Source organism: Triturus cristatus, chromosome 2_2 (assembly GCF_964204655.1).
Source record: "Triturus cristatus chromosome 2_2, aTriCri1.1, whole genome shotgun sequence".
Classification (NCBI taxonomy): Eukaryota; Metazoa; Chordata; class Amphibia; order Caudata; family Salamandridae; genus Triturus; species Triturus cristatus.
The window spans coordinates 476,359,626-476,370,818 of NC_140582.1; the positions used below are offsets into that span (position 1 = coordinate 476,359,626).

The following is an 11,193-nucleotide window of genomic DNA, read 5'->3' on the forward strand; positions in this document are numbered from 1 at the left end:
TGTATGTGTGCTCATTTTTTGCTTGGACTCAGTTTTGTTGCCATGAGTGTAGTGTAGGTGTGGTGTGAGGGTTGCCCTGGCCCTGTGGTTCTGTGCTGTGTGTTCCTCTGCAGCCCCACCTGCTGAGGCTGTCTGCCTAGTTGTTTGGTGCGTGGTGCAGAGTGTGGGTTCACCTGGGTGGTTGTTGTACATGGGGTAGCATGAGAGGCACATGGCATGTCCCTTCATGTGGAGGCGGCTAGTGTGTGGAGGGTGGAGGTGTGGACCTATGAACTTTGTGCACTGCCCATGCCTGGCGCTGGCCCTGCCTTCTGCATTGTGCGCATGTTTTCCCGCGTCTTCACCTCTGCGGTGATGTGACCGGGACATTGCATCAATATCGCAGATGGTGGGTGACCTGGATGCGGAGATGTGATTTTGTGACAGGTAAGACTTGTGGATGTGTTCCTGTCCCCACCAGGGTGTCTGTGGACAGGAACCCTATATCAGCCCTGGAGTTGTGTGTTGTGGTTGTGTGCGGAGTTGTGTGTTTGCATACCTGCAGCGTCGTCCGCAATGGTGCATGAGTTGCTGGTAGTGTATCAGGTACAGCACCGGGAAGACATGTAGAGCTGGATCCATTGCGGTCGGGACTGGGTGGATGGGACCGAAACTCTGGTTTCGCTCTTCGCTGACATGCTTCCGCTGTCTCTGGCTGGGCGGTTTCTCCACTGCTGTGCGACTGGCTGTTTGGGGCGTCCTGATTTGTACAACGGACGGGACGTCATTCCGCATGGCGGTGAGTCTCGATTGGCTCACACCGCCGTGGTGGTGGGCGCACTTTGATGGCGGCTCGCGTCGCACCGGGCGGACTGGAAATGGGCTATGTTTGGCCATACTAATATGGCGGGTGAGAGGGAAAAAGCATTTTCTGCCACGGCAAGCACTGCAGTGGTGCCTCCACCTGCCATCATAAAGGGCCCCTAAGTTTTAAGAGTCTGATTTACAAAATAGTACTTTCAACTAAGAAGGAAGGCCCTTCCACTCAGTTATTGACCAGGGTTGAGTAGGGCTCTTGGCTTTGCCTCTGGCCCCCTGACTCCAACCTCATTAAGAACTACATACAAAGGACTTAATACTTGGATATTGGTTAATTAAAACATTGGAAAGTTGAGAGAGTCACAGAAGACAGTGGAGTGACTCAGAGCCAATAATAGTTGGTACACACCTATCTGCTCCTAAGTTACAAAATTTGAATTTCTGAGTTTTTAGTTATGATATTTATACTCCCAGTGGGTGGAATGATCTCATAACTTTATAGCCATTTGGCCTCGGGGTATACTGATTCTTAAAGCCCTCACCCACCTTATAGGTTGTTGTCAGTAGATCAGTCCAAAGACCAAGCCAGAGGACATTTAATTACTTACTTACTTACTTACACCTACTACCTCTCCTAGGCTATAGGCCATCTACCTGGGCTTTCCTTTCAATCTGACACCAGGTGTAACTCATGCAGTCAGCCTTGAGGCCTCGGCGCCATGTGTTTCTTGGCCTTCTTATATCCCTTTTTTGCTTGAGGGTTCCAGGTCAGGGCTTGGCTGGTGATGTCTGATGCAGGCTTGCATAGTTGTGTGACCTGTCCAGCCCCAGCATCTTTTCATGGTTTCTTCAAGAGCAGGAAGTTGGAATGTCTGATGACATGGGTCATTGTTGCTGGTAGTGTTTGGCCAGCATATTTGGAGGATTTCCCTCAGGCAGGTGTTGATGAAGGTCTGGACTCTGTTGGTGGTGGTCACTGGTGTCCTCCAAGTTTCTGTTCCATACACAAGGACCGATTTTACGTTGTTGTTAAAAAGCCTGATCTTAGTTTGCAGCATCAGAACCTTGGAGCTCCAGATCTTCTTTAGCTGAATGAAGGCAGCCCTTGCTTTGTAAATTCTTGCCTTGATATTGGAGGTTGTGCTGCCCCACTTGTCTCCGACACTGCTAGGTAGGTGAAGGCCTCAACCTCATTCAGTGCATCGCCTGCAAGAATGACTGCAGTTGTGCTGGCCATGTTAGCCTCCAGGATCTTGGTTTTCCCCGGTGTGAATGTTGAGGCCAAGTTGTTCTGATGTGACTGCCACTTTGTTGGTTTTCTCTTGCATCTACCAATGGGTATGGGAGAGTAGTGCTATGTCATCTGAAAAGTCCAGGTCGTCGAGTAGCTTCCAAGGTGTCCATTGGATCCTATTTCTTCTCCTTGCTGTGGATGTCATCATGATCCAGTCCATGAGTAAGAGGAAGAAAAAGGGTGAGAGCAAACAACCCTGGTGGACTCCTTTCCTCACATGGAAGACTTCCTTGAGATGTCCTGCATGGACTACCTGCAGGTCATTTCCTTATAATAGTTCCTGATTATTCTTGCAAGTTTATCTGGATCACTGTAGTGGTGGTAAAGTTTCCAAGGGGTCTCCCTGTCCACGCTGTTGAAAACCTACTCATAGTCAAAGATGTTTAAATAGAGGGGGGAGTTCCATTTCATCGACTGCTCAATGATGATGCACAATGCTGCAATGTGGTCTGCACAGGATCTATCTTTGTTGAAGCCAGCTTGCTGATCTCACAACTGAGCATCAACTTGTTTCTTCATTCTAATCAGGCTCACTCGGTTGAACACTTAGCCTAGGGTGATAGAAGAGTTATCCCTCTGTAGTTTGCACAGTTAATTTGGTCACCTTTCTAGGGGATCTTGATGAGATATCCCTTCCTCAAATCTGACGGTGCCTTTTCCTCTTCCCAGATCCTTCCAAACATGGGATAGCGCATGCTTACTAATGTTTCAATGTCTGCCTTCGGTACTTCTGTAGGAATGTTATCTGGTCCTGCTACTTTCTCATTTCTCAGATGTTTGAGGGCTTGACGTATTTCTTTCTTGGTTTTTCTGCTGCAGTCGATCGGCAAGTCCTTGTTGCTGGCTGCATTTCTTGTGGAGACTGCAGCACGGGCTGGTTCAGCACTTCTTCCATGTGCTCCAGCCATCTTCATTGTTGGCCTTTATTAGCCATGAATGTCTTCCCAGCTCTGTCTTTAACAGTTTTCGTTGGCTTTATTTATCTACCGGAGAGTTACCTTGTTATGTTGTAGAGTTCTTTCATGTTTCCATGACTTGCTGCTTTCTGGGCTTCTGTGACCAGAACATTGATGAATCTTCGCTTTTCTGATCATAAACTTCTGTTTGCTTCCTTGTTGGTTTTGGTGTATTCACCTTGAGCTTTTGCTTTTTCTGCTTTTGTTCGTCTGGTGATGATTGTAGCTTTCTTTTCCTTTCTCTTTTGGATTTTACGGAGAGTCTCTGTGAAGATCCATTCTGTATGCTGGTGTTTCTTGGGACCCAGTACCTCCTGGCAGGTTGCTGTCACTGTTTCTTTGCTTCTAGCTCACTGACTTTCTACTGGGTCCATGTCTTCCTCAAGTTCTTGCAGGACTTGAAACTTGTTTCTGAGGGTAATTGAATATTCACTCTGTTTCTGTGCATTTTTGAGGATGGTAGTGTCATGTCACTGGCGTTCGTTTGACTGTTCCATCCATGCTTTCTTCAGCTTTAGCTTTAGCCTGTCCGTGAGGTGATGGTCTAATGCCACACCCGCTCCGCTCATCACTCTTGGGACCCAGTACCTCCTGGCAGGTTGCTGTCACTGTTTCTTTGCTTCAAGCCCACTAACTTTCTACTGGGTCCATGTCGTCCTCTCGGTCTTGCAGGACTTGAAACTTGTTTCTGAGGGTAATTGAATATTCATTCTGTTTCTGTGCATGTGTGAGGATGGTAGTGTCATGTCACTGGCGTTCGTTTGACTGTTTCATCCATGCTTTCTTCAGCTTTAGCCTGTCCAAGACAAGGTGATGGTCTAATGCCACACCCACTCCGCTCATCACTCTTACATCCTGCAGAGGCCTATGGAACTTCTTGACAATGCAGACATTCTGTTGAATGGTCTGGTGACACCCATGCTGCCTTGTCTATTCTTTTGTGTGGACTACACTACTGCCTATCACCAGACTTTCAGAGCACAAAGATCTGCAAGCATTTCACCATTCTCATTCATGTCGCCAAGGACATTCTTGCCCATGACTTCTTCGTACCCAGTGTTGTCACTTCAAATTTTGTAATTGAGGTCCCCAATCAGTTTGGAGATGTCTCTCTAAAGGCATTTCTCTAGGATAGACTGGTCTGTTGAAAATGTTTTTTTTTCCTCTTCTGTGCTGTCATTTGTAGGTGCATAGCACTGGATAACATTCCTGTTGATTCTCTTTTTCTTTGTGAGTAAGGTCGCTGTGATGATTCTGGGACCATGGTCTTTCCATCCAATCAGAGCTCTTTTGGCTTCTGGCATTAGCATCAGTCCAGTCCCTGAGTATGTCGGGAATTCTCTTCCTTGTGTCCAGAACACAGCACCTTTCCTCCTGGTGCCAGTCGTTTCTGTCTGAATTATATCCATCTGGTCTCGCTGATGCCAAGCAGAGCAAGATTGTATTCTTTCATTTTCACTGCCACTTGGGCTGCCTTGCCTGTCTCGTAAATTGTCTTCATGTTCCATGTTCTGATGTTGATGGTCTTAGTCAAAAGCAGGTGGATCAGCTTTGTTTCTTCCAGAGCTCTCTGGCTTTCACCACAGGGTGTCAAAGCCCTCCGTGAAGGATATTCCTCTCTCCCAAAGGCCGGAATGTCTTTTGGTTGATGTTACTAGAGCTCAGATTTTGTGCATGATGGGGTAGCTAGCCCCATGCATAACCCTCCTCCTTTTGCAGCTGAGTTTGGGACTGCCCGTGGCAGAGGGCATTTAACAACCAATATTGCACTTGATAGAAGACTACAATGCTTAAATGAATAAACCGAATTCAAAAAATGCAAGTGAAAGTCATTGAGCCTGCGAGCCAATTTGAATTTCTTTGAAAGTATACATGTATGTATGTATGTATATAAACATAAATTGCATATTTAGAAAGAAAATGTACTTAAGAGATAAATTATAAACAGAAGATACACAATAATAATGTAGCACTGACCATTCAGTATAAAAATAACAATTTACCAAAAAAAATATCATTAAAGATTAAAAAGAATTCAATTTCAAGTAATTAAGTTTTAAGTGAACTCTGTGTGCTTGGGGAAAACATCCCTCTACTGGTGTTTTCTATTTCTCACCTTCGTACTTCATCCTTGGTGATTGTGATACTTGACAGGGAGAACTGAACCCACCCAAGTAACATAAGGTTACAAGTCATTGAGCGGCTTTTTGTTTTTATCATGACAGGATGATAAATTGAGGCAAGCAGCTCATCCTTATTACAGTGTAAATTGCCAAGATAATGGTGCTACTGCCATTGCAAATTAAATTAACTAGCTGTATATCAAACAAATTAATGGATTGTATTGCAATTAGTAGGCCTCATAATGAGATAAGCAATGGAGTTGTAACATGAACCTGCTACCTTCATTACTAGGCACTTAAGAATGCATCCTTGTCTGCACATGGGAATACTGCTTTAGGGAAGATAAATGGACATACAGATGTCCAAGCCCGTGGTTTTTAGAGTCGTCTGATATTTTATGCATCTTCGCCTCCATTTATGCTATGATGTTGTCATTGTGCCAATATTTAACAAAGGAGCCTTAGCACAGAATCACCTTGTGTGCTGCTGGTGGAAATAATTAGGATTAGATATTTCTATCATTTCTCTTTTTTAGCCTGTTTTATAATGTGAGGACACCAAGAAGTTATTGTCTGAGAGCTGGACTCCCTACTTAGAACACACAGTCAATAACTACCTGAGAGTGTTCTTCAGGTTGTTTATTTCTCTGACATTTTGAGTACAATTCACAGTATTCTTTCTAAAATGTTGGGATTTCATGATGCTTTTTTTAGTGGCTATATGATGGTTTTGTGGTAGTATTTAGGCATTTTGAAGCAGGGAAGAGCGCAGCATTTAAGTTCATGATTAGATAGCCACAATTTATTTATCTTTCTGACCGAAGCAAACATTGACAACGACAAACAAGAACCATTGATTGTGCCAGTGGCGTAACGAAAATTGAGGGGGCCCCCCTGCAAGGTACGTGGAGGGGCCCCCTCCGGACTCTATCAGGAGCTCCCCGGCCAAAGTGCAGTGCTGAGGGGGCCCCCTGGAGCTTGGGGCCCCCCGCACTGCGGGGTATGCGGGCCTGTATTACACCCCTGGATTGTGCCCATTTTAAGTTATTGTTTGTACTGTCCTGTCTTTGCTTCACTGATGGAATTTTGGGGGCAGAAAAGATGCCATCTTTGATATTTGGTAGTACACACATATTGATTAAAACAAACCAATAAACTAATTATTTTAGAACTATGTATATCATTTTCTGCTTTTTCATTATAAAGTTGTGTTCTAAAACATCAATACAGGTTAAAGTAAAATGTATTTGGCACACTAAATCTATCCTTAGACATATCTCTTTGGAAATTAGATTAATAGCTAACTAGGTTTAGCAGTTACATAGAGTAGTCAACATTCATTCCACTAAGTCATTGTAAGATGCAAATAATAAGGCACACACACATTGAACGTCTAAAGAACATAAATACCTGCCCGTATCTTGTTGGTGGAAGTTACACGTACCTTGTGTACCCTGGACGCTAAGGTACACTTATTATTTTGTTGCAGCGTGCACAACAAATTGTGGTTTCGATTTGAGGCCAGAGGAACTCCACTGATCCATTCCGTGGAGCCCAGCAGAGAAATACAATGGTGTACTGGTATGTCGCCCTGTTCTGCATTAAAATGGAAGCTAGAAGAAGAACACCCTAACCAAATATAATAGGATTGCACCTCTTTGCTTTATGATCAATCATATTGGCCAAATTATCCTGTTTCTAGACATGCACAACATTGCATGCTTGGATAAATGGCCCATACTGCTGTGTAGATTTTCCGGGATTTGATTGTGTATGCTCTGTCCATGATGTGTGCAGTGATATCACAAGTAATATTACTGGCAATTTCGTCTGTGATGATTGGTTATGTCATTGAGTGAGGTTTCTGGGGGTCACTACACACTAGGACCAATGTCCATAACCTTGTGGTTGCTATGTTCTTATGTAAACAGTTAAAGAGAGAGCGTGCATACTGGACGAGGTAATTTGTCACATGAGTGTGAAGGGAATTTGCTTTGAATGTAGTTAAGCATGAGTTTGCTTGCTACTAATGTGACCGTCATGCCGTAGAGTGCTTTGATTTCTGGTGTGTGTGTGTGTGTGTGTGTGTATCAGTCACTTATCTTAGTTTTATGTATGTCCTGTGTAAATCTCTAGCAGAATATAATTTTTGGATTAATTGAATAAAAAGCCCTGGATACATGAAAAATCTTTACATCCCAACCTTGAACATATCATAATCAATTGCACAACTAAATGCCTGCTTTTATGCATAAAACTAAAATGCATACATTTAACATATGACTTAAATAATGTATGATTTGTGAGCGTAGCCAGTGAGGCCAAGATGGCTGTCATGATTTAGCATTGCTCCCTAACTCCTCATATATCAGCCGACATCCATACTAAATAGCCATTGTGTGAACCCTCACTCAGACATGGCTGCCTCCAGGGACACATTGATGTGTTATGGAACGGAGCTGCCATTGGGTGGCGTCAATTGAAATGTGGAAGTGGGCTGCCAGTCTACTTTCCAATGTGGCGCCCCACGCTTGTGAGCTTGAAGAAGCAGCTGAGTGGATGGTGTGGTGGTCATGGGACGTGGGCTGGCTTGCTGCCCCCTCTCCCCGCAGAATGTCTTATTTCAGGTGCAATAATCTGCAGTGACTCGCCCAGGGCTGCAATGGCCGCAGAGCCGCACCATTAGCGGCAATTGGAACTCTGCAATCCTGAGCAGGTCTGGGAGAGGCCCGGGCAGGTGCCTGGGTGTGAGCCATGCTGGTGGTCTCTCCCCTGCCATGTTAGAATAGAGAGGAGACCTGGGCTCCCGGCTGGGGGCTGAGGTGGATGGTGGGACGGGCCAAGCGCATGCTGGCTTGACTTGGGTGCTCTAATTCGAGGAGCGATGGCCCAGGGACTGCAGGCCTATCGACCTCTGCAGCGGAGATGTGCTTCCCACCAGGCCTGGTGGTGATGTGTGCGGGTGGCCTGCTTGTCAGTTCCTCAGTGTGGCCTCACTGATCTTTACTGGCACACTTGTACTGAATATTAGTGCTCCTGACAGTGGGCCCCAGAAGTTGTCCAGGCTGGGTGACTTAGGGGTCGATTACGATGACGGTGGGACGCCACCGATAGCCCATCCAAAAATTTCAAATTTTATGATTGTTAATTTTGGAATTTTTTTATTTTATTTTATGGTTTAAAATTTAGGAATGGTAGTAAATATTAAAAATGTGATAATATTTTAGATTACATTTTAGTTTATTTTATAGTTAAAAAATTGTGCATGAGTTTGGAGTATTGATTGTGTATATAAAATGTTTAATTTGCATTACCCTTTATAAAATGTTTTAGATGGAGTGGGAAAGTTCATTTCACTTCTTTAGCATCCAACAGCTTCTTCAAATATGCTTAGATTAAAGTGGGAATAGTTAATGTCACCACTTTAGTGTCTAACTCCTTCCCCCAATATGGTTAGAATGTAATGGTAATAGTAAATGTCACCCCTTTGGTGTCCCAGAACTTCCCCTAATATGGTTAGATTGGGATGGGGATAGTAAATGTCACTCCTTTGGTGTCCAACACCTTCTCCAAATTGATATAGACAAGAGCGGGAACAGTAAATTTTGTAATCTGTTTGTGCTATTTTTGTCTATTTTCCTAGAACCGGGTCACGGTAAGGTGCTGCTGTTGGTCGGAACAGATAAGTCCCTTTTAAGGGGTTTTAAGGGTTTTGAGGATAGCGGGGTTAAAAGGTAGTTATAGTGTTGTTTGAGTTTTGCTGTATTCTCACTAGTTGGTAGTTTTCGATTTTTGTTCACTTTTTTACTAATGTATTGTTAAGTTATGCTAAATTCTGTTCTGTTAAATGTAATTTGATATATAAGCGTGATGTATATGTATTTTTGGGATTGTACTGTGTTTTGCGGGTGGGTTTCCGTATTTACTTAACAGGTTTTTGTCTACAAACGTGTCCTATGGGCATTGGGAGTTTGTGTTTTCTTCCTAAAGGAAACCAATTTTGTTTATTAAAAAACAAAGCTTTCTACTCTGATTTCTATTTGTTTGGGTATCCTGGACACTTTTTGGTGTAATTTATGATTCCTAGATAGTTTGGATTCTTTCAAGGGATCTTTATTTGATTTGTTCTATTTTTTCATTATTTTGGGTGCTTTTTTGATAATATTTTTCTTGTTTTTGTTTGACTACTATTTTTGACTATGTCAATTATGAGGAAGATATTCATCTACACAACAGTAAGGTGCCGATTATGATGGCGGTTGGGTGGCACAGTGACAGGCCATTGGTGGAAGTCCAACCACAGACAGCCCTTCAGGCCGACCGCCAGATTAAAATTGGATCTACAGTGGTCAGGGAGAAGACTGTCACTTTCACCAGGATCAGAGATTCTGATGGGGCAGGGGTCGGAATCATTTTCCCAAATGGTGGCAGTACTGAGGCAGGCACCACCGTCGGTATTACGATATCCCTTTCCGACAGCCTTTTCATGTCAGGAAGACCGCCATGAAAAGGCTGCCGGAAACTGAATTTGGGGTGCCAGAAACAGGGCCCCCATCCATCATGTGCCTGGGGCACATGTAGTTCCCCCACTCAACTCCATGCACCGTGTGCCATGTATGACATGGCGCATGGCACACGGTCCATGGATGTGCAGGAAGTGCTCCTTATCACGGCAGCTTGTGCTGCGGCCCTTACCTTTTCCTTCGGTGGTATCGCAATGCGGTGGTCAGACTGCCACCTGCTTGTCGGGCAGTCTCCTGATACCTGCAATAGTGGGTGGCTGTTCAACAGACCGCCAACGTAATCGGCTCCTAAGTCTTTTTTTAAAATTTCATTTGGGTAGGAAATTAAATATTTTCATGTTTGTGTAAATATTATGTGATAATCATTTGGAAATGTGTAGTTTATGTGTTGTAATTGTTTCATGTGGTAGATTGAGTTTGTTTTTAGTTGATGATGGTTTAATTATATATTATTTAATTTTCTCAGACTTCAACAACATTGAACATTTATTTAATTTTTAGACTGAATGAAATATTATATTTATTATGTTTTTTTTAAATCTGAATTTGTGATAGTTTTTTATAATATGCTTTTGGCTATTATTTCACAATAATCTACTCTTTTGTTCTGTATGAAGAGTTTGACTTCAAATTGCAGCTTCTCATTCATTTGTTTGCTACATTTAGGCGGAACATTTGTAGTAGTTGGCAGCCTTGCTCTTTTTGTAATGATTCCTTACATTTCTAGAGTGTAGATTGAGTTCTGCGTAGTATGGATTTAAAGGCATTGTGCCATCCTTCCACTGTATTGTTTGTTCTGGCTTTCTGAGCCAATGTGCTGTCATAGACATTCCACCATTGTGTTTGGAATTTGAGTTTTCATCTGTGCACAGAGCGATGCGGTCTGCCAAGCCAAGTGTCAAGTGTCCTCAAAATAGTTCATTAGGGGGCCTAGTTTGCCTTCATTTAGTTGGTAGAAATGGCTTTCTATTAGTAGATAGTAGTGTTTAGCTACCTCTGTGACAGTGACATAGGCTAGTTCTACCATTGCTTTAATTTCACTGGTAAATGGTCTGTTTGTAGAATATTCTACACTTAGGCCCGTGTGAGATGGAACCGACCATTGCTCGTGGCTTTGCTCACAGCATGCCTCGCGTGGCAGCTTTGCCGCTGACGACCCGGAGAGCGTCCCGAGTGCAGGAGAGGGACAAAAGAGTTTAAAGATTCCTCACTTTTTTCACGCAGGAAGAAGGAGGTCCCTCCTCCGGAGCACACCAATCCCCAAGCTTGCTGTGAGGAGAAAAGGACTGTGTCCCAGAACTAGCGTCAACAAAGGCGAAGGTCAAGAGGTGGGACCAGGGTGGACAGGAATATGCCAAGGAAGACTACAGCAGGGCCTTTGTGGCGAAAGGAGTGGAACGAGACGAAAACTGGCCGAAGAACCGGACAAGAAGTGAAGTGAAGACTGGTGGATTCCCCCCAGGAGGAGCGCAACCGCCACCACAACTCTGGAGAGTTGC

The 11,193-nt window shown here is 43.8% G+C and overlaps 1 pseudogene; it reads right to left on the reverse strand.

The window, feature by feature from the left end:
• Positions 1–1,437: 1,437 nt before the first annotated feature.
• LOC146862384 (uncharacterized) lies at positions 1,438–5,177 on the reverse strand (annotated as a pseudogene).
• Positions 5,178–11,193: the final 6,016 nt, after the last annotated feature.